This window comes from Lepidochelys kempii, chromosome 19 (assembly GCF_965140265.1).
Source record: "Lepidochelys kempii isolate rLepKem1 chromosome 19, rLepKem1.hap2, whole genome shotgun sequence".
NCBI lineage: Eukaryota > Metazoa > Chordata > Testudines > Cheloniidae > Lepidochelys > Lepidochelys kempii.
The window spans coordinates 2789165-2812601 of record NC_133274.1 but is presented as its reverse complement, the minus strand read 5'-3'; the positions used below and the strand labels follow the sequence as shown (position 1 = coordinate 2812601).

Below are 23437 nucleotides of genomic sequence, written 5' to 3'. Positions count from 1 at the left end.
GACTGTCCAGTTTGACCAATGTACATGGCAGAGGGGCATTGCTGGCACATGATGGCATAGATCACATTGGTGGATGTGCAGGTGAACGAGCCTCTGATAGTGTGGCTGATGTTATTAGGCCCTGTGATGGTGTCCCCTGAATAGATATGTGGGCACAATTGGCAACGGGCTTTGTTGCAAGGATAAGTTCCTGGGTTAGTGGTTCTGTTGTGTGGTATGTGGTTGTTGGTGAGTATTTGCTTCAGGTTGCGGGGCTGTCTGTAGGCAAGGACTGGCCTGTCTCCCAAGACTTGTGAGAGTGTTGGGTCATCCTTTAGGATAGGTTGTAGATCCTTAATAATGCGTTGGAGGGGTTTTAGTTGGGGGCTGAAGGTGACGGCTAGTGGCGTTCTGTTATTTTCTTTGTTAGGCCTGTCCTGTAGTAGGTAACTTCTGGGAACTCTTCTGGCTCTATCAATCTGTTTCTTTACTTCTGCAGGTGGGTATTGTAGTTGTAAGAAAGCTTGACAGAGATCTTGTAGGTGTTTGTCTCTGTCTGAGGGGTTGGAGCAAATGCGGTTGTATCGCAGAGCTTGGCTGTAGACGATGGATCGTGTGGTGTGGTCAGGGTGAAAGCTGGAGGCATGCAGGTAGGAATAGCGGTCAGTAGGTTTACGGTATAGGGTGGTGTTTATGTGGCCATTGTTTATTAGCACTGTAGTGTCCAGGAAGTGGATCTCTTGTGTGGACTGGACCAGGCTGAGGTTGGTGGTGGGATGGAAATTGTTGAAATCATGGTGGAATTCCTCAAGGGCTTCTTTTCCATGGGTCCAGATGATGAAGATGTCATCAATATAGCGCAAGTAGAGTAGGGGCTTTAGGGGACGAGAGCTGAGGAAGCGTTGTTCTAAATCAGCCATAAAAATGTTGGCATACTGTGGGGCCATGCGGGTACCCATAGCAGTGCCGCTGATCTGAAGGTATACATTGTCCCCAAATGTGAAATAGTTATGGGTAAGGACAAAGTCACAAAGTTCAGCCACCAGGTTAGCCGTGACATTATCGGGGATAGTGTTCTTGACGGCTTGTAGTCCATCTTTGTGTGGAATGTTGGTGTAGAGGGCTTCTACATCCATAGTAGCCAGGATGGTGTTATCAGGAAGATCACCGATGGATTGAAGTTCCTCACATAGGTATTTATAGCCTGGAATCAAGTCACTACTTAACCTTCTTTGTTAAGCTAAATAGATTGGGCTTTGTGAGTCTGTCACTATAAGGCATGTTTTTTAATCCTTTAATCTATTCTCATGGTTCTTCTCTGAACCCTCTCCAGTTTATCAACCCCATTCTTGAATTGTGGATACTGGAACTGGGCATAGTATTCCAGCAACAGTCACACCAGTGCCAAATACAGAGGCAAAATAACCTCTCTGCTGCTACTCAAGAGCCCTCTGTTTATGCATTCAAGGGTCACATGAGCACTTTGGGCCACAGCATCGCACTGGGAGCTCATGTTTAGCAGATTATTCACCATGACCCCCAGATCTTTTTCGGTGTCATTGCTTCCCAGGATAGAATCTCCCATTGTGTAAGTATGGCCTTATGTTCTTTGTTCCTAGATATATAGGTTTGCATTTAGCCATATTAAACAACATATTGTTTGCCTGAGCCCTGCTTATCAGCAAATCCTGATTGCATGCAGTTTTTGCCTCACATGTTAGTTGTGTAAGGATCCAGTCATCCTGTTCTCAGGTGTGATTTGGTGGTCTGTGGCACATACCAGCTAATACCCCATCTTGTGCTTTATTAGGATATTGATCCATAAGCACTCATGATCATTTTCATACGTTTATTTTAGAATGGAAGAACTGCATCCCTTGATGTGTTGTTTCATCATCCACTTTATTATGCATTAGGGACTCGCTCTCAATGAGATTTGTATGATATTCCACATGTTTGATTCCAGAACCTATCTGTGAAATGGCTATTTGGAGTTATGGGTGGAGTTCCTTTGTAAACGTGAACTGTGGCTATCAAATGGAAACACACAGCTACAACTCCTGAAATTAGATTATAAACTATTAATGGGGTGTGATGTATGTTTAGGAAGGGTAGTCTTGTTAAAACCCCGGACTGGATGCTGGGATACCTGAGTTCAGTTGCCAGATCAGTCATTGACTTGCTCTGTTACCTTAGGCAAGTTGATTGACCTCTTCAAACTTCAATATCCCCATTTTATATATGGGGATAACACGTCACCACCTGATGGTGTTGAATGTTACAGTACTGCAAAATGTTAAAAAACCTGTAAGCTTTATAAGGGGCTTATATCAGAAATACTTGTTTTCCAATGTGGAGGTAAACTATGTGAGGGCAGAAAAAGGGGATAATTTGTGTGGGAAATAGAAAATGTAACTAGGTAGCATGGAGGGAGAACTATTAACTTGAGACTAAAAGCCAGTGAGTATTTTCTCTGGCTCTGCAGTTGATTTCTGATGTGTGTTTAGAGCACTCTTCTTAGGGGACTGACATTTTTCTGATATATAAAATGGCATCGGTGAAAACTGGTGGTGTAACTTATGGATCATACTTCTGAGTAATCTAAAGATTTTAATTTATATTCTTTAAAATATGTTGGATTTTCTTTTGTTATAAAGCATTCGTTTGTGAAAACTCATCTTTTGTATTTGTCATACCTTGGATGCAAATTTGTTTTCCAGCAATCAGTGAAATATATAGGTTTTAATTATTTTTTCACTCTCCATTGTTTGTCACACCCTTTTGAGAGTTTGCTGCTTGGCAAACATCTTTTCCTTCCTATCTCCATGTTTTCAGTGGTCTATGTTTTTCCTTTGTTTGGGTCAGCGTGGCGCTAGGAACAGTTTTTTTTTGGTTGCTGCAGCAGCAGGAGAAACACCATTATGTTTCTGTTCTGTTGGCTGTTCATATTTCGTGTATGGTAACAAGTGGAAAAAAAGCATTTAAAATCTAGACATTTCCCACAGGTTTATGATAACTAGGACACATTTTTATAATGTTCCTTTTAAAAACAGACAGCCTTTTCTTTTTCTTTTTTTGAACTAGTGTTTAGGGTTTTGGTTTGTTTTTTGTTCTGTTTTCTTATGTAAATTTGATTCTGGAGTGTCAGTTCTCCCTCATTTGATGTTTACAACCAACATTCTGGGTATATTACAATCATGGATACAATTTTTTCATGGTAAAATTAAGCAAAAATCACAGAACAGTCATGGGGGGGTGGGACAAATCAGGGTATGGTCACAGCGGGGCTGAAGCCAAAGCCAGAGCCCCGCTGTCCTGGGCTGACAGCCAGAGAAGTCATGGAGATCTGTTAAAGTCACAGAACCCATGACCTCCGTGACCAAATCGTATCCTTAATTACAACCAAGTGATTGAGTAAATGGGATTATAATTTGCCCTTCCCAAGGAGGTCTCGGTACTTCTTACTTTTTGTCTACCCTTGTAAGAGTTTAACCAGAACATGTTCCCCCCTCCTTTCTCCCATTCAAGGCTGTTTTAAGAGATGCCAGTTCAGAGAAGTTCTTGGGGTTTCACCAGTTCTTCTGCCAGGGTCATCATATTCTAATAATTTCTTACTTCTCAGTTAGAGACTTTGCATGATGTTTTGGTCTCTTTTCCAGAAATTTTGTGTGTTGCAGAACCTGTAAACAGTTGGTGAAAGTGGATACTCAGATGCTGATTTAGCTTTCAGGAGCTGATTTTTTTAAATTCTACACAGGTGGTAAAATAGAATTAACCACCATTTTCTTCCTTCCTGAAAAATGAGCTGAAATCTGTCTGTACAACATTGGCTAGCAGTGTTTAGGTGGACAGGACTTTAAATTAGCCTTAAATTGATTTTTAGCCTATGGCACCATGCCAAACATCATGGGGAGATGCTAATATCCATTTTTTGAACCCAGATTAAGAAGAAATACAATTGTTGAAGGGGTAAGTGCTTTTAACAGCATTTTGCAAGCTACCTTTGGGATAGAATGCATTAGCTATTAGCCATCAGCATTACACATCCAATAAGACAGCATGTGATGGCTGTTGTAGCCAAGTGGAAGCAATAGTTAGACGGAATACCTAAACCGAAATTTAGAGTGAAGGTCTCTGTGCTTGGGGGAAGGCAACAGGGGATCTTTGACAATTGAGTGGTGAGGACATCTGGCACCACCAGAAGCACCATGCTCCCAAACACTGCTCTGTGTAAAAACAGGGTGTTGGATAAACAGAGTTGCAGTGCATAGTAAGTATTTGTTGTTGGAATATGAGTGATCTTCAGTTAATTGACTTCTTGAGAATGAGACACTATACATAATTATTATAAATATAAAGTATGTATTTATACTTTTGGGTGTTTTTCAAATATCAAAATAGGGGCTACCCTCTGCCTCATGACAAAAATGTATGATACCTAAATTCTTGCTATGCCATGACATTGATTCATGGTATCAGAGACAGCAAATACTTAACCTTAGAAACTGAAGTTCAATTTTAGAAAGTTTAGCAACATATAGTACACCAAATAATCTTGTACCGGGAAGTTATTAAACCATAAATTATACACTGAGTTTTTTTTATTGCTATGCAGCAAGCTGTTGCTGGAGGCCGTATGTTCTGCATTTCATGTCAGCTTGCAAGCATGTATTTTCTCACTCTGCCTGTACATGTAAAGTGAAATAAGACTGTAATTTTTAAGGATTGCTGCTTCTTTCTTTGATAACTTTTCCAAATCAGTACTTTCCACTGGTTATGCATAAAGGCATTGGTCAGCAGTGACACATCTGTTGCAAAACAAACAATTGATGTTCTAAAATAAGAAATTGCACTGTATGACATTTACCCCTTAGGAGGCTTCTGCTAATTTTATAGTTCTATTTTTCAAATGCAGTGTAATTTGCTGGAAAAATCACTAGTGCTTTGTCTATAGAAAACTATTTATCACTAAATACCACAAAACAGGTGAATTTTTAGTAGAATCAGGAATTACATTAAAAAGGGGATCGGACATTTTTTAAAAAGTGATGGTGATACCTGAATTGTACTGTTTTTGTTCAAGTGTGTTTTTCATTCTGCATGAAACAATTGTAATCGTGTAATGTAAAGTAACAAGTATTCGACTGTCCAGGAAATCCAACAAACTCAATTGACTAAATGATTCTATCCTTGTAATTTCACTTACCGGGGGGGAATGGTGCCTCAGGCTGGTTAACTAATACATAGATTGTTCTGTTTCAACGTTACATAAAGAGAATAAACATATTTAATGTCAATAAAATAGATTTATTCTGTCATTTCATATTTCATTGTTTTAGAATACATTTGGATGGGGCCCCAGTGTTGCTGTGTCTGTATCATAGGGAGTATCCCACACTATTAATTCAGACAAAAACCAGTTTTGCTTTATAATCTGGAAGAGCAGCTGTTGTAGAGACCCTAGAATATTGACCAAGCAATTCCTCAGAGCACCATGTAAATTCATAATGCAATTTTTTTGAGGATCCTTGGTGCTGCTGCTTAAAAAAAACTATGTAATACTGTGTAACAGACTTGAAAAATATATTTGAAGTTGCCCCCTTGCTTGCAGTAGGGTAAAACATTTTCTGAGTCAGTGCAGTAACAATAGATATTTATTAGCATTGGCTTAGTAAGGGTGGGCAAGTTTATAATGATTATATTCCCCCCCTCCCTTTTTGGGGGGGAAGGGGGAGGAGAAGCAGCTGATTCAGCAAGGTACTGACTATCTCCATTCAGCCTATAGACTGTCAGTTTCCACGGCAGGTACTCAGGAATCATCATTTTGCAGAATCAGGCCTTGTGTGGCACAACTGACAAGTTTTCAGAATAATCTTTCAAAATATCTGTAAATAACTTTTCTATCACACTGTGAACCAAATTTTTAACTGCTTGATGCCATTACACCTCTCTTAAAAGTTAGGTTAGTTACAGGAGTTTGGAGTTTCATACGGGAAAAATCAGTCTTTGAAAGTGAATAGAAACTAGGGTAAGCGGAGCTATATTTGACAAAGCTAGTGTCTCCTTGAAGTAGTCAAGTAATTAGAACCTTGTTTTCAAAGCAAATTTGGCGTGAGTTAAAGTGGCAGTGTTGTCCAGGAAGATTCCCTTTCAAGATGGTAGGGCAGGTGCAGTTATTTTAAACCACTGATATTCTGTGTACTGTACTCTGATTTCTCTCATTAACCTCCATTAAGTACCCAGCATTTTGCTTATATTCTAATCTATGAAAGGGAATTACAGTGTTCTGCTTTCTTTGGAAGCTCCCAGTGAAAATAAAAAGCAAAGTCTGCTTTAACATTGCTAAATAGACAGGTTGTGTTGTGATTAAAAAACATAAAATTCTCTACAGAATAATAAAATTTAAAAATTGACTAATGTGGAATATGTTTGAAACTTCAACAGACTTGTATGGTTATCTTCTTAGAAAATTATTGTAATAAATAACATTGAGTACATAGATATCATTTTCTGTCTTAAGCTTTCATACACCAGTAGGGCATTACCCGCAGTACTGTTTTTCTTTTTACTTTGGATTCACTGAAAAACTCCAACCATTTTAAAATTCTGCCTTTCTAGTTTGGCTTTTGAATTCTGTCGTTGCCAAGGTGCCTAATATTCCGCACCCCCCCCCCCCCCATACACACACTTCTGAATAATGTGTGGGGGGAGGGATAGCTCAGTGGTTTGAGCATTGGCCTGCTAAACCCAGGGTTGTGAGTTCAATCCTTGAGGGGGCCATTTAGGGATCTGGGGCAAAAACTTGTGGATTGGTCCTGCTTTAAGCAGGGGTTTGGACTAGATGACCTCCTGAGGTCTCTTCCAACCCTGATATTCTATGATTCTATGTCACGTTTTTAGTAAGGTGTGTTAAAAGCATTCAGGCTTATGTTGATCCATGCAATCTTTGGCTATGTCTGCACTGCGGGTGCTACGGTGGCAGCTACAACACTATAGCGTAAACACATCCTGTGTCCGCGGAAGGCGTTTTTCCATTGATGTAGTTAATCCTTCTCGTTGACCTAGCTGCATCTACAATGGGGGTTATATTGACCTAACTGTAGCACTCAGAGTGTGACATTTTTCACAGCCCTGCGCAACGTAGCTGGTCGATCTAATTTTTAAGTGTAGACCACCTCTTAAAGAAGATTGTGGACTCTGTGAATGAAAGCTCATTTAATTATGCAAGACCCCCAATACTACAGCGGGATGTGCGTAAGTGGTCCTTCCTCCTGTTACAGAATTCTGCTAACTTCAAGGGATTCTGCCTGTGTGGTTTCCATTGCTAGATCAAGCCTTGACTTAAGAAGTAAAAATCCACTAGAAAAGTAAAATAATACTGAGACTTCATTTTCTGAAGTAACAAAACCAAAAGGTGCTTTCAGTCTTCTGTAAGATTTAAATGTTTTTTGTACCCTTGACAGAGAGAAGTAACGTTGACGTAGTTAGCTGTGCCTCTTGTATTTCAGACAGGTTTTACCATTACCTTATCAGAGTTGCAGAGCAGTGCTGCTGGTAAACAGCTTTTATGCAGCTGTCACACATAGCAGATATAATCCTTTTCTTCTTTTTTTTTTTTATGAGGCTGGACTGTTCATTTAGAACAGCAACTTTAATTGGCTTCATGTCATTAAATTTGACAACTGTCTAGGATACTGAAGTAAGACCATATCATTTTCATCTTTCATTTATTATTATTATTTATTATTTATGGATATTCAAGCTCATCAAAAACTGTTCCAATAATGTTTTTCTTTAATGAAAGTGGCAGATCTTTCTCCTTGCACTGAGGTGGAGACAGTGATTTTAGTTCAGCTTTCATCCACAATCACTAACACAAATGTAGTTTTGGTTTAACAATAAAACATAAAGTAATCATGGCAGGCTCAGGTACTGTAGTAAGTTCTATAAGGGTAAGGACATTTCTTTCTGAGCAGGATAAATGGCAGTGCACCACCTTTTGAAAATTGCAAATGGTCACTCCTTGCTGGCATGCTTATTTTCTGTGCGAGGGGCCAACAGGATAATAAATCCTTCTCTGAGAAACCTGGTTTGAATCCAAATGTTATCTTAGGGATTCCTTTGTCAAGATTGATATGGAAAGTTTCCCAGGTCTTGATGGGGGAAGGGAGGAGAGCAGGCAGGTGTCCTATTTCTTAGTATGAACAGTGCCTATTGGTTTGAGCGTGCAGGAGAGTCCAGATTTTGGGTTGTTCTCTAGGGCTTGTCTCCACTTAACAGGGGATCGACGCGCAGTGATCCATCCACCAGGAGTCCATTTAGAGGGTCTAGTGCTGACTTGCTAAATCGACCGCCAATTGCTCTCCTGTTGACTCTACTACTCCACCAGAATAAGACGCATAAGGAAAGTCGACAGGAGAATTTCTCCTGTCAACCCAGCATGATGTAGACTCCGCAATAAGTTGACCTAAGGTACGTCAACTCCAGCTATGTTAAGCACATAGCTGGAGTTGCGTAACTTAGGTTGACTTAGCCCCTAGACATTTGATTGTCACGCGGCGTTGGACTCTCAAATGTCAATACAGCAGATATGACAGGTGCAAGTGGTAAATGAGGATTGGACTATGGTTTCTTTTATTCAGGGAGTTAATGCATAGAATGAAAAATATTCCACTTGGGCACTAGAGTGGAAGGAGAAAGAGTGCCCCTTCTCGTTCCTTTGCCAAATGTGCATATTAAAAATGTAAAGACAGCAGGAAAGTCATGATGCTACAATGTTGCTTTGGAGCAGTTTTCAGTAAGTTTATAGTACCGGAATGCAAGAGAACGTGCTAAGGACATGGTTTATTTTGGTTTTGTGTGTGTTAGATTATTACATTAGCTCATGTCTGGTGTAGATAGAGATGTGTCTGCCTTGTTTTTCAGTATTTACGTTTCTCATGCAATTTGATGTACTCCAGTCACACTGCACTTCATAAGACATGGATGGATTATTAACTTGAAAATGAACATGCTATAAAACATACTTAATATGCTGATAGCTGGCTATTCTGTTTTATAATAACTTGATTCTTATTCCATGCCCCTAATTTGAGCTAATACTTTGAACTCCTACGTCACCTTCCATTCCAGGATCCCAAAACACTATACAGAGGCAAAGTACATCTCTGATCCCTGCCCCTCCTGCCATCTCCCTGGAAGGCACACAAGTGTCACCACTTTTTACAGATGGCTAACTTGAATTACAGAGTGTAAGAGGAAAGGAGTACTTGTGGTACCTTAGAGACTAACCAGTTTATTTGAGCATAAGGTTTTGTGAGCTACAGCTCACTTCATCGGATGCATACTGTGGAAAATACAGAAGACATTTTTATACGCACAAACCATGAAAAAATGGGTGATTATCACTACAAAAGGTTTTCTCTCCCCCCCACCCCACTCTCCTGCTGGTAAGAGACTTGTCTAAGATCAGGTGAAGTCAGTAACAGCACCAGAAATGGGGACCAGGAGTTTTTAATTAATATTACAGTTCCTCCCTCTGCTAGTAGTTAGTTGTTGAATCCAAAGCCTGTTGTTGCAGGTAGTTACCAAGTTGGCAAACTGAACGTTTTCAGAAGGAACTGAACAGCTGCATTTCCACTCACGTCAGCAGTATAGAACCCTGACTCCTTTTTGGAAAATATAGGTCGGGGAGTTGTGGCAACCAACAGTAAGTGATCTTCAAATGATAACGATGTGGCTGTGGGCAAGGGCTAGATGAGTTGAAACAATATAAGCCATTCAAGTCAGTAATTTGGACATTGGAAAGTTGCTGTGTTTAAAGAAAATTAAGTTTCAAATTATCTTCCTTTACTATGAAGTTTTGTTATTTCCCTGTCTAGACAAGTGGCTTCCACTGCTTAATTATTCAAATTACATTTTGTACTTAAAAACAACTGTTTCTGTGGTTTTCTATTTAGCATGCTCTTGGAGTTCAGATTTGCAGAGTACAAGTATGTTAAAGAAGAAAGCATTTTATCTTAGCCATTATTTCATTTTCAGTTAGTTTAAGCAAATAAAGTCAAGTTTAACAGTTGCTAAAACTGAACGATTTTCTGGCATTGAACTTATTAAATTATAATTAGGTTGTGAGCTGTTTGGGCGAGGAATTGCCTTTCTGTAGGCAGCATGTACTTCATTTTGAGTGCTTACTATAGTATAAGCAAACTGCAAGTTTTTATTTGCTAAATTGGTGGTAAAACAGAACTGGCCAGATTGGGAGTAGGTAAAAATTAATTTTTCTTTCCCTAACTAAACACATCTTCTGACAGAAACTCTACAAAGCATTATTCTTTTTCCTGGTCTCTGAGAATGCTGAGCCTAATTGGTTCTGTGGCATTTGAACATTACGGTGTACATGTAAGCTAATTTTTTTTTATTCCATTGATTACTAAATGTTCCTAGCTTTATGGTAGATGCTTTACAGACATCTATGAAGACAAATGAAGTGTTTCTTTTGGTAGAGACCAGTATTTTTGCTTGCTGGGCTTGGCAACGTATTGTGTGATCTGTGGTATAGAAGTTCTCTCTAGGATTCTTGAGTGTCATGTAGCAGGCTACGAGTTTTCAGCTATGATGGTGTCTACAGAATTTGCCTGGATATGTTGGGATTATTTTCTGCTTCAATCCTTTCACATGTGTTAAAGTAATAATTATAGATTCCTTGAAAGATATTCCAAAAAGGAATTGGGAAGGGAGGGAATCCTGAGAGATAATGTAATAGAGGCCACAAGGAAAAAAAGAGGAGAAACAGTTCTAGAAAAACGCACTGCATGTAAACTTCAGAAATGTTCTTGTTTTGACCCATGTCTTGGCATAGGAAAATGTTCTTAAAAATGGGCTGGAACGTAAAACTTCTGATCTATAATCTCAGCTTCAGTACTGCAGTCTTGAGTGCATTACCTCTCTGCTTCACTTTCCCTGTCTGTAAAATGGGGAATAATAAAGCTTGCTTACTTCATGGGTGTGTTGGATTAATGCTTATGATAAACTACTCTGAAGATAAAAAGCAGTATTAAATAATAAGCATTAAATTAAGTGGAGCTTTTTAGTTGAAAGAGAAATTTGTATGGAATACATAAAATAACCGTACAAAAAGATACCTATGAGATAAGTATGCTGGGGAATAAGCTATAAAAATAGAAAAGGGTTTTTCTAGTAAAAGGAGAAAACTGATCTAACATGAGTGAATTTTTCCTCTCATAAGATTATGAAAGGCAGCACACTCTCACAGAGCTTATTTTTCATAGAACATAAGACAAATTTCCCTGTCTTCCATCGAGTCAAAACAGATCACAATAAAAATGCATCCGGTGAAGTGAGCTGTAGCTCACGAAAGCTTATGCTCAAATAAATTGGTTAGTCTCTAAGGTGCCACAAGTACTCCTTTTCTTTTAATAAAAATAATGAAATTGTTTGTTTAAAAATCTCATGATTATGGGTTTCTCGGAGGATTGACAAAACATGGATAATAGCGTAGACCCAAAGGAAATCTTTGAGATTGTGCATTCAGTAAAGTAAGTGGAACTGGTGGTGAATAGTTGACTTTTTTTTTTTTTTTTAAGTCAGGGTCGGGGTGGTTTGTGAATTTGATATATTAGTTGCATACCCAGAGAAAACGAGACACTTCCGCTATTGGACCTTGTTGAAATGAGTCTGTTTGTGGGAATGTTTGATCTGATTTACTTGTGCAAATGGTCATCTTTGAAGAGCCATTTACGTTTACTCTTATGTTCCATTTTTCTGAAAATTGCAACCCTTTATACAGAATTATGTAATGAAACCTTAATATATGATTCACCCATTAAGCCTTGATATATTCATATTTAAATAGATAGGTCTTCTACAGGAATGTTATGCTGACATGCACGTGTAAAGTAAAGAACTGCATCTCTTGGTTTGTAGCTTCCTTTAACGTTAAGAGAATTACATGCTCCAGGTCCACTGACGGCTAACAGCATAGGTTAATAATGAAATGTGTTTTGAATTGGCATATATTGTGAAATAGATGCTCCTGGGGAAAGTAGTGGTTTTTTGTCTGGAGAGTTAACTTGTCAATCTGTAGTCATGGAAATGTAGAAATCTAATACAGCTTCAGGTAGTGCCTTTGGCAGTCAGTCCCATGGTTTCCTTGGTGATAACACTGGTAATGATCCAGAAGGGGAGATATCAGGCTCCCATGGTATGCCTGATTGGAGGTACAGGTTGCTGTAAAACACACAATTAATAATTTAGAGAACAATACAGAATAGCAAACCTGGCTATATGAGCACGGTTAAGTAGCAAGTACAAAATACAGGGTCAAATTAAGAAGTTATGTCATGCAGGCATGGAAAATGAAACTGGTTGCCCTCCCACGCTATAATACGGTGTTAAAAACCTACCCATCCTAATTTATATACTGTCTGTACTCTTCCAGGGGCGCATCTCAGAATTTGGGAAAGTCTGATAGAAAAGTTTCAGAGTAGCAGCCATGTTAGTCTGTATTCGCAAAAAGAAAAGTCTATCCTAACTTTGCACTGTAGCAGCTAAGTGCCAGCATTTCAGTAAATAGACTACTTAAATCAGTAATCTAGAGCTATGACAATGACAACTGTTGTTGCCAATGAAAGGTCAAACTTTCATAGCAACTGTACGGAATCCCTTCCCAGCCCTCACAGAAATTGTAAGAATAAAGATGTGAACATTGTCTGTATTCAGCTGTCTCCAGGTACCTCCTAGCCACATCTAAGAACAGAACTTAAGGATGAATAAACAAAAGAATCAGGAAATAGCTTTCTGTAACTTTAGTAGCCTTGACCACTTTTGAGCCTAAACTGGGCTGCTTGCTGTGCTGATTAACAATACTGGAAAGTTCATCCGCATTGGATGACTACATGATAGCAGTGGCGCTAAACCTGAAACCACCAGCTACTTGTGAACTTAAATAAGATGGGCTGCTAAACAGTGTTATTTTTAGTAATACAGTCACACAGCACATGTTTGGTTTGTGCAGCTGGCAAATGGTATCGAGGAGCCTTCCTTCAGCCTGCCAGGGACTTGGTGACATTCTCAGTCTCTAGTTGCTTTTTTATTTTTCTCTCAGATCTGTGATTCTCTGCTGGTCTGGTTTTAAGAAGTAATCAAAAATGTGACTTCACGGCTAGCTATCAGCTGAGTTGTTTTTTCTGAACAGGTGGTGCCCGTGTACATCCATTTCAGATCAGTCTGCAAATGAATAGTTCAGATCTGCATTTCCTCTTGTAGTGGAAGTTATACACACCAGGAGTTGTTTTAATGTGCATAGCTAAACGTAGACCGGAGCAGAAAGAAAGCCTTATCTGGCAGGTAATGCACAGAACTGGATGTCAGGAGTTCAGGTTTCATACTCAGCTCAACCACTGATTTGCTATGGGCCCTTGGGCAAGCCATTTCACCTCTGTGCTTCAGTTTATCCATAGTTAGAATTGGAATAACATCCTTACAGTGAAGTTGAGGTTTAATTTATTAGGTTGTAAAACATTGTAAGTGTCTTGTGTGGAAAGTGCTATAAAATGCAGTATTAGTTATTAATATTTCCTGGACAGATGACTCTCAAGTTTTTCTTGCTGCTTTGAACCTATTAGTTTTTACTCTAAATAAATTCATTAAAATGCAGAGCTCATTATTGAAAAATCTCCATTGCTATGTAACGCCTTAACAGACTTGGTTCCCAGGCGACATGTTCAACATGGGCCGTCGCAGCTTAATCTGTCTTGTTTCATTGATGCCAGCAAAAGCCTTAGGTAAAGAAAGTTTTTAGCAGGTTTTCAATTTAGACTTAGGACTCAGTTCTAACTGTAGTTACACCCATTCAACTGAGGGCAGAATGGGGCCTTAATTGGGTGGGAAGGGATGGATGTATCTGTGTCAGAGATGTCACTGGCACAGATGTTTCGTCTTCTAGTCAAGTGACCTTATTTCATTGTGAAATGGCTGATCTAAAATTTTTTCCCAAAATAATGCTTGTGCCCCTGCATTTTTTCTCCCTTTACAGCCTTAAAGTTGTTCCTTTGTATCTCGTAATTTGTCTTTATATTGGAAATAAGACTTAAATGTAAAGAGACTAAATCTCCAAGGCATTCTAAAGTTACAGGTACAGTAATCGTTTGTGCCACTCCACGGATGAATATGGCTGTGGTAGTGATCAAGTGTGGTGCATCTTGTGTTTTTGCTTTCCCAAGAGATACACGTCCCCTTTACAGCACACCTGGAGAGATTTGAGAAGTGCAGAGTCAGGCTGGCTCTTTTCCCCATTTGTTAATGCTTACTGCATACAGTGTGTTTTATCTTTAAGACTCTTTATAAACATTCTATTTGAAATATCTATTAAATTTGTACATAATACTCTGTCCACCTGCTTTGGTTTAAACCCAATGTTAATTTTATTTTGCGGTGAAAATAGCAACAGTCTGAAAGTGGCGCGCCTGGCTATAATTGCCACAATTTCTTATGCCTGAAGCAGTGAGTGATGTTGGACGGCCACTCCTTGGTCCATAGGGTAGCAGCTGGGAGTGCAGTGGGGACTGTTCCTGCTGAGACACAGACCATGCTAGTTACAAGCATTTTCACACGTTGTAGCCAGCTCAGTTTGGTGCTTCAGTGTGAACAAGGATTTTAAAAATCCGATACTTCACTGTGCTGGCCAGAACCATGCAGCACACTTCTTCCTCAGCTCAAACAAGATTCTAGCACAGTTTATGAGCACTCTGTTAATGCAGACCAAGTTACAATTCTGTTTGAAGACAAAATATGAACATTGGTCTAGAAAGGGAGGAACATGTAGTAAGAAGATATATAGAGATATATAGATACACACACACACACACACACAACATGAAAAGGTGGAGTAAGAGGCTAATTAATTAAGATGAGCTATTATCAGTAGGAGAAGAAAAAACTTTTGTAGTGATCATCAAGATGGCCCCTTTAGACAGTTGACAAGGTGTGAGGATACTTAACATGGGGAAATAGATAAACTACAAAAGTTTTTTTTCTCCTGCTGATAATAGCTCATCTTAATTAATTAGCCTCTTACTCCACCTTTTCATGTTCTGCCTATGTATGTGTATATATATCTTCTTACTATATGTTCCATTGTATGCATCCAATGAAGTGGGCTGTAGCCCATGAAAGCTTATGCTCAAATAAATTTTAGTCTCTAAGTCTCTCAAGTACTCCTGTTCTTTTTGCAGATACAGACTAACATGGCTGCTACTCTGAAACCTAGAAAGGGAGGGTGTATCTACAGTAGGTGCCAGAATTCAAGCTGTCTTTGCTTGCACTCTCTTGTTGGGGATAGTAGAAGTGACTACTTGATCACTGACACAGTTGTTAGCTTGGAGTTTGGGATTAGAAGTAGGGTGACCAGATGTCCCTATTTTACAGGGACAGTCCTGATATTTGGGGCATTTTCCTCTATAGGCACCTCTTACCCTCTACCCCCGTCCTGATTTTTCAAATTTGCTGTCTGGTTACCCTAATTAGAAGGGAGAAAAAATAGTGGCTGGGTGAAGGTAAATGGATTGACTTTCCAAATTCCTTTCTCAGAAGGTGACCAATTCCCAGATTTAAGCTGATAATGATAAAACCCATAGTTTTGTGTATAAAACTGGTTCCCTTAAAATAAAACCAATGGTGTGTAGCTTAAATATACCGCTGCTTCAACACAGTTTCTTTTTTGTGCAGAATTGTTTCCTGATTTCATAATTGAAGAAGCTGAAACAGTGACAGGTTACTGTTGAGGGGTGGAAGGTGTGAGTGCGTGTTCCAGCAACAAGGTAGGTTTATTACAAAATTAAGACCTAACGTCTCTTGTGGGGGAGGGAAAGGGAGTGCCTCTCTTTGAGACTTGGACTATACCGTATAGCAGCAGGGCTTTATAGTTTTAGCATTGCTGCCTCAGTTTAAGCGCTGACTCTGTAAATTGAGTTTGTTTTGCTCACCAGCATTGTTGCTGTGCAAGCAAGGCAATATGTAATACCTTTGAACCTGTATTCTCTTAATCAGTATAAAAAGGAAATTCTGCAACTCCTCTAGTTACTGGATTGGGAGTGTACTCTGCTGATTTTGTACTTCCTGGTCTTATTTGCTACTGCTTTACAAGGTATGAACCCATTCTGCAGAATGACCTTAAGTGTCCCAGAAAGAACAGATACCTAAAATCTTTTTTCATAAATGTTTTTAATGCTTGTTTGAGTACTTACAACCCGTCAATATTTACTGGGTTAAAGTCCATGTTTTCCCTTCCGTGGGCCTTATTTGGGCATTGTGTCATAAACTTGAGTCAGAGTAGCATCTAGTATTTTTTTCCCCTTATAGAACCATGTCAGTTATTGTGTTAATGCTTCATATCTTCAAATTTACTTGAAGTGGCTGCTCTTTGAAAAGCCAAATACAAAAACCAGTAAATTAGGTGCAAAGGATATTTGGAATAATTAGTCTAAAAACATTGGCAACTAATGGGAGTGCATAGCAGTGATAACTTCTTGACAGTGGAAAATTCACTGGGTTACTGGAAACTGTCCAAAAATGAGGTCAAATTGAACCACATGGAGAATAAGAGCTGGGGAAAGTATTTTTTTTTAATGCCAAACATCTTTAAAATGGTATTAAACCACAGCAGGGCTTAATTAGTTTTGAAGTGTTTACTCCCACCAACAACTTGCCTTTCTCTTAGACTGAAAATCATGGAGAAACACTAGTTGCTGGCTGTTCAGTTGTATTAACCTGCTCTGCCATGAGCTATGAAATTTGTGAAAGAGCAATGTTCATGCCATTAAAATGGATACCTCTTAGCAAGGAAGGGCATCAAGATAGTTCAACCACAAACTTAAAAAAGGTAGGGGAGAGAGAATAGCTACAATGAGTGGGGATGTCTGAACCACAAAGCTTTTAAAGGATTTCATTGTAAAGAAGGATTTAATTTTAGCACTGAAAAAATCTTCAGCTGTTTGAGTTCAGTCCCAAAGTTCAACACTTGTAAAATATTAACCTCCCTTACAGTGTGTACATATTGCACCACCAGATCTCTGCAGTCTGTGCCAACAAGTCCTGATTAGTGGCTCAACTGAAGCTCCCCCTTCCGTCTTTTTTAGTTTGAATGCCATGGTTGCCTGCAAACAAAGGTCCTTATTTGTGAGCTGAGTCACCAAAGGAAATAAAATCCCTGATTAAATTACGAAATGTGAAACAGAGCCTCACATCCAGTTTGACTTGTCCCAACATCTTCATTGCTCAGAAAGGTTAATTCTGTCAGCTGCACACAGTTAAAAGCAGGTGGTTTTCAATACAGTGCAGCTTGTGTATCAAAGGATAATTTTTTGACTTGTCATGATAAAATTTTGATAAGGGAGGGTATTGTTCTCTCTGTTTCTTACACATGTGGAGGGACACAGGCAAGTTACAAACTGGGAGTCAGGACCCCATGTTCTGTTTTTGGATCTGACATTCACCATCTGTTACAGCCTTAGGCAATTTCCATGACTTCTCTCTGCCTCCCTCTTTAATCTGTAAAATGGGAATATTAACCCTTGTCCTCCATTGTAAAGCACTTTGAAATATATAGACGTACTTAGTATTATTTTCATCATCATCATTAAAATAGTATGTTTAACATTTTCCAAATTAGCTATTTTTTAGCAGATGGCTACCCTAATTTTTGTTCTAGTTTTTAATAAAGTACAGAAATAGCTATCTGTGGTCTGCAGAAAGCTTGCCCACAGCTTTTCCTATGCAGTAACCTTGAGACCTCATGTTCAATCGCAGTAGGATTGACTCTGGCCTTCATCCTTCCGTGATAGATTAACTGAGTTTCATTCACTTAACTATGCGGTGGAGGGCAACTCTGGGACAAGGCCTTAGAAAACAAGTTTTGCTGCTTCTTCTTCATGGGTGTTCAAGACCCTATGGCATTTTTGTGAGAACAAGGTTTTGTTTCATAGCTCTTGGCCAAAATTTGTCCCTGTTTCACTCTTGTGTACCCTGCAGAGCTCTGCTTGTCTCCCTGCCATCTCTGAGGTGGCAACATTTTAGTGGTGCTGTACTAAATGTGTATAGTTCAGGATCCTTTGCATTGTCAATGAAAATAGTATTAGACCTGCACAAAGCACTGTGACCAGCTTATGTTTGCCTGCTCTCCAAATACATTTCTTGTGCAAGCAAGAGCCCCCAGTGTGTGCTTTTGGTTAATGTGTGAAATGAAGTTGAGCTTGATACGTGGAACTTTGCTGTTAGGATGGAGACAAAAGCAAGTGCTATAGTGTTTTACTACTTATCTGAGAAGCCAAATTCTGAGAGTCTGCTCCAGTTCTGAGCACCAAGTGAAATTTCCATAGTTCCGGAAAACTCTGATGTAATTTTCCATATAAAGCCTTAGCAGGAGAGAGCTTTGAAAAGAAAGTTTGTTCCAACAGCAGATTGTTGCCATCTGAATTTCACAGTACCGAGAATTTCTGGATGCAACTCATGATTTCAAAAAAGATGACCTTGCGTTGCCTTTAGTTTAGCAGTACTCACAGCACCCAGTGAAAAGCAGGCTTTAGCTGATGGCTTTTTCATATCTTCTGCAGAATAGCAAGGACTACACAGAACAAAAAGGTAAAATAACCTTGCCTAAATACAAGCTAATTTAAATGCATTTTACCCACATTTTGTGTGTATACATACACTAATGCTTTGATATGGTAGCTGTACACATTTTGCTTTCAATTATTTGCAGAAGTGTCTTAATATGGAAATAGATGAATCAGATGCAGTAATTGAACTCAACAACTAAGCTGCATGTTAGTCCCTGGAAAGCCAGTGACTAAGTAAGGCTGGATTGATTATCCTGAACTCAGTGATGCAAAGACATATCTGAAATATTTCCTTCTAAGTGCTGCTGCTTGCAAGCATTTACACGGAACCCAAAAGGAATGACTTTTGGAGATACTGCTACTCCACTCTCACTTGGCCCCTGGGTAAGTCCATAAATGTGTCCTTATTTTATTTTCCATTTATGCAGGAAGTATCTAGTTCAGATTTTTTGCCTGAGGGCGGGAGAACAAGAATTCTTTTCAACACGTCAAGCAAATAATATTTTGACCAGATCCAAGGAACTTCTGCAAAAAAAGACAAAGCAGTGCAATTCGTACATAGAATAAAAATTTTACTTGAAGTTTTAAAAAAGATAGTTAAATGGCTTGTTTCTGGGGGTTTTCTTTATTTGTAATTTGTGATAATTTAGAGGGGAGCACCTTTCTGTGACGTGTACCTTAAAATCAGGAAATCACAGCAGTTTTGTTAATTTAGCAGTGCTATCTAGTTTTTAGCAAGATTACTTGATTTTAAAATTGTGCTACTGGAAATGCATCATCTCTCATTTAGGAACTTCTCATTTTCCCTGCGCCACTAGCTAAAAGAGAGAACACCTTTCATCAACACTGCAAAGTGCAGGGAAGCACTGCCAGAACTTGACCATGCTGCATTTTTGTTTGAGCCTTGGCCTTCTAGTGTGGAATTTCTCAGCCATCTTTATCAGAATGTTTGTATTTAATAAAATACAGCATCAGTGTTTCACCTTTAAAACTAATACTCTGTAACCATCACAAGAAAAAACTGACTTCTTTCCTTTTTCAGGTGACAGAGCAATCAAAGGCTTCTAGTAGCCTGTATAATCTTAGTTTCTGTAGTTAAGGTGGAGACCAAATGGATAGATGTGACAGGGAATCTGCTTTGCATCTGCTTGATTTATAAGGGTGCTTGGCTTGTGGATAAAAGAACTCTGGTTTCAGATGTTTAACACCCTTAACCTTGCTACAGAATATTTAGCCAAAATTACTAAAAACTCCTAACTCTCTTCAGACACATGTTTTTACACTTGAGAACTATAGCTAACTTGGAGTGAGCACATTTTATTGAGGTCTAACAACTGTAGATGCTATAGAAATATGCAAACTACAAGACGATCAAATTTGTCAACAAGTACATGATGTAGTCTAAGAAATGTTCTCATTTGAAGCATTGAGGATCCAGCGGCTGTGGACCATCTTAATCAGGCTAGATGCCATCAAGGAGAGCGATATGTTGGTAGTAGCAGCTAGTTCTTTGGAGTGCTTCCTTTCTCCACCAGTATCTGCTCCATTTTGCCCAAGTTTAGCTTCAACCAGCTGCTCTTCACCTCGTTGCTGATCTTGTGCAGCTATTGCAGTGCATTGTAGATGGTGCTGACTGCATTTGAGGTAGAGCAAGCTGATGTCCACATATTTATGTTCATCTGAGCATATTTCCGCTACCTCTCTAAGGTGGAACAGCAGCGTTCTGTGATCTACAGATCACATAGTATAACAGAACATGCTGCTACTAATACTTGGAGAATGTGAAGTACTCATGAACCAACTAGACCAATAAGCTGGTTAGTTCCTGTTAGCTCACTACTCTGATTCTTTTAGTAGTGTCAGAGTCATTATTTTGTATCTTCACTGTGGAAGAAACTGTTATGTTTTAAACCACTGAAATATGAATTAATTTACTAAACTAACTAAAAAGACCAAGCAGTTTATATTCCAAGTTGATTTAGTGGTGGTTGCTGTTCGTACAGCACCTTAAGGGTGTGTGGTACTTTAGAAACCAGTAAGCCAAGGCCTGTGTATTAAACATCTTTCTACAGTAATCAGCACTGATTATCAGAAATGATTATGTAATCAGAAATGAAATGTCAAAAAGTTCATGGTATATAATTTTATTTTAATAAAGGTTTGTTTTAAGATTTCCGCAGTATGGCAGTAGTATTTTAACTCATTAATATTTTAACTGGACTGTGGATTATTGAGGCTGCCCAGCATGTGGATGTAAAGCTTCTGCTCCTATTTGTGTTCTTCTATTGAAATAGTTACAATCCATCAGTAGAACTGCCTTAAAGTTTGACTCTGAAAGATAGCTTTGGACTGTATTCTGTTCCTAGATATCGGACTCACTAAACCATCATTTGGAAAGATTATTTCAACACTTAACAGCTTTAACACAAGGTTGCAGACTGGTTTCCAGACAGAACCAACAGCTTTGGTTGAAAATTGGCTGTCAAACCGGCTCCCTCTGTATGAAAACAGTTCCAAGTGCACACACAAGTCATGCTCCGGCCTTGCTCTCTGCAACAGCTCAGGCAGGATCACCAAAACTTTTTTTCTGCTGCTGGATGAGACCTACTTTGCAATGGAGGAAAATAGTCCTGGCCCTTTAAATGTGGAAGGGGGCGGAGGTTGAAGTGTCAGTCAGGACTGAAAGCAGGAAGGAAATGTGACCTCTCGCAGGCTTATTACTAAAGAGGAGCCTCCATAGCTCTCTTTGCAATGTGTAACAGGCTTCTGCTGCACTCTCCACTCGCAGAGCCAGGCATGTTTTCATTTTCTGCCCACTTCCTGAGCTGCTCTCCTCAATCAGCCATGTGAGGCATTGTGCATGTTTCCTTTAGGTGGATTCCCCCCATCCAATCAAGAAGTCCGAACAATAAGGTAGGTGTGCAGCCAGGGCCATTTTGAGTTAATCCCTCTCTTCCGTTTAAAGGTAACTCTTTCCATTAGAACCAGAGTAATCTTCAGGAGTCTTGTCTCACAGTAAATAAATTCCTTTTAAATGTTGCCTCCGTCAAACATCTGAGAATTTATTTCAAGTTTCTACAAGGAATGGGAGAGAGAGAATTATTTATATTCTTAGGATTTTCATACTATAAAGTTCAGAGGCAATCTCAGTAAATAAATCATTTAACTCCTTTAGGACAGAACTCTAGGCTGAGCTGTTCCAAGCTTACAAATGCAATGTTACCATGGTGAGGTGAGAGGAATCTGCCTTGCTCTTCTGTTTTAACCCTTTGAGTCCAGAGGCTGTTTAAAAAGAGCTATATCTAGGAGCCAGCTCACTTGCTAGGAATGAGTTCTGTTTTCTGTTTTTATTGCGTGCAGTTACATTGACGGTCAAAGAAGCAACCAAAAAAACTTTACAGGGAGGAGAGTTTTTGGCACTTTAACCAAACAAAAGAATGACTAACTAGTAAATGTTGTAGACCAAAGTAGACTCATGGTGATAACAAAAAAAAAAAATCCCCTAAAAATATTTAGTTTGATGAAACAAACAATATTCAGCTTTTTTAAGATCCTGTTTTGTGATCTTCAGGCCACTTTATGATCTTCTGCATGAAAGAGAAGCATAAATTTAAAATCTCCGAACAGTTGAAAGTGTAACATCTTCCTAATCTAAGCATGGTCGTGTTCCTATACCTAATCCTGGGATGAGGGAGAGTAGTGTTTTCTCCAAGTGGTCAGTAGTAGTCTGAGGAGCTGATAGTGTTTTCAGACCCTCTAAAACGTGGTTTTATGCTGGATAAAAAGTAGTCTTTGTTATCAGGACTTCATTAAGGCTGGCTCCCTGGTGTGTGAGTCTAGCATTTTGTAGATTGGGTCAGTCAGTTATTTTTTTTTTCAAAATCCAAATTTCTTGGTCATGGTATAGTCAAGGTTCAGACTCCAGAGAAAATAATTTTAAAACATAATACTAAATAAAAAAATTTTGGGGTCCTTTGAAAATCTGGTGGTCCACATTTGACCCACAGTTGCCTATTTATTACCCTTGTTGTAGATATTAAAATTTAAAGTGAATTTTAAAAATGGGGGGAGAAAGAAAAATAGATACAAGTCCTTATTAACAGAAAGAGCTTTGAAAATGTATAGTTTTAGGAAGTGCAGAGTATTATCCTTATTCTTCGAGGACCATTCTAGGTAGAGACTTGGAGTAATTTGTCAAACTTTTCTTTTTACTTCTGTAAGCTTTGTTTATTGAGTCAAAATAGACTACACAGTAATTTAACCCAATTGGAAGCTATCTGCATATATGCCAGAGTGGATGTTGGAGTGCATTTTAGCAATTGCTTTGAAGTGAACCCTGGACTTTACGGGTGCTTATTGTAGCTAATATAATCCAGAAAAAGGGATGCCAGAAATTACTGTTCTTCCATCCCACTCCAGCATGTAAAACTTTAAAGAGAATTTCACAAGTAGAGGGAGTATCAGCCCTTCTGTTCTTTTGAAATGAATCTCTTCCTGCTTTCTACCTTCATGCATGCAGTTGAGCTTCCATGTTAATATTTTGTCACTTGTATTGTAAATGTTCAGGAATCTCTGCCTCACTGCATCTTAGCTAATGTCTGTGGAGGGCACTTCCAACTTGTACATTTTGTATTAAATTAGTGAAATGATGATACCAGATGATAAAACACTTTGTCTTTCCAACTATTCTGACATTAAGAAGGTATCCTATAAAATACATCAGGATGATGCAGTTGTCTTCAGAGACCCAGCTTTACCCCTCAGATTACAATTTGAACTGTTGCATAACTTCCACTTTTGTGGAAGGCAGTAAATTCATCATGGCT

At 38.9% G+C, this 23437-nt stretch overlaps 1 protein-coding gene and 1 long non-coding RNA gene across 6 annotated transcripts in view; both read left to right on the top strand.

Moving 5' to 3' along the window:
* THRAP3 (thyroid hormone receptor associated protein 3) overlaps positions 1 to 23437 on the top strand; it is a 72109-nt gene that overhangs the window by 16990 nt on the left and 31682 nt on the right. For 3 of the 5 annotated variants that reach the window (XM_073317341.1, XM_073317340.1, XM_073317337.1), the window contains one exon: positions 15724 to 15815. The gene's annotated coding sequence lies outside the window, so the exon portion shown is untranslated. Of the gene's footprint in view, positions 1 to 15723; positions 15816 to 18754; positions 18996 to 21182; positions 21525 to 23437 lie in introns of those variants that run through there. The other 2 variants (XM_073317338.1, XM_073317342.1) reach the window with 2 other exon arrangements.
* Positions 845 to 12498, top strand: LOC140900361 (uncharacterized). Its single transcript, XR_012155611.1, has 2 exons — positions 845 to 8424; positions 8503 to 12498. It is a non-coding gene; the product is annotated as an uncharacterized lncRNA (long non-coding RNA).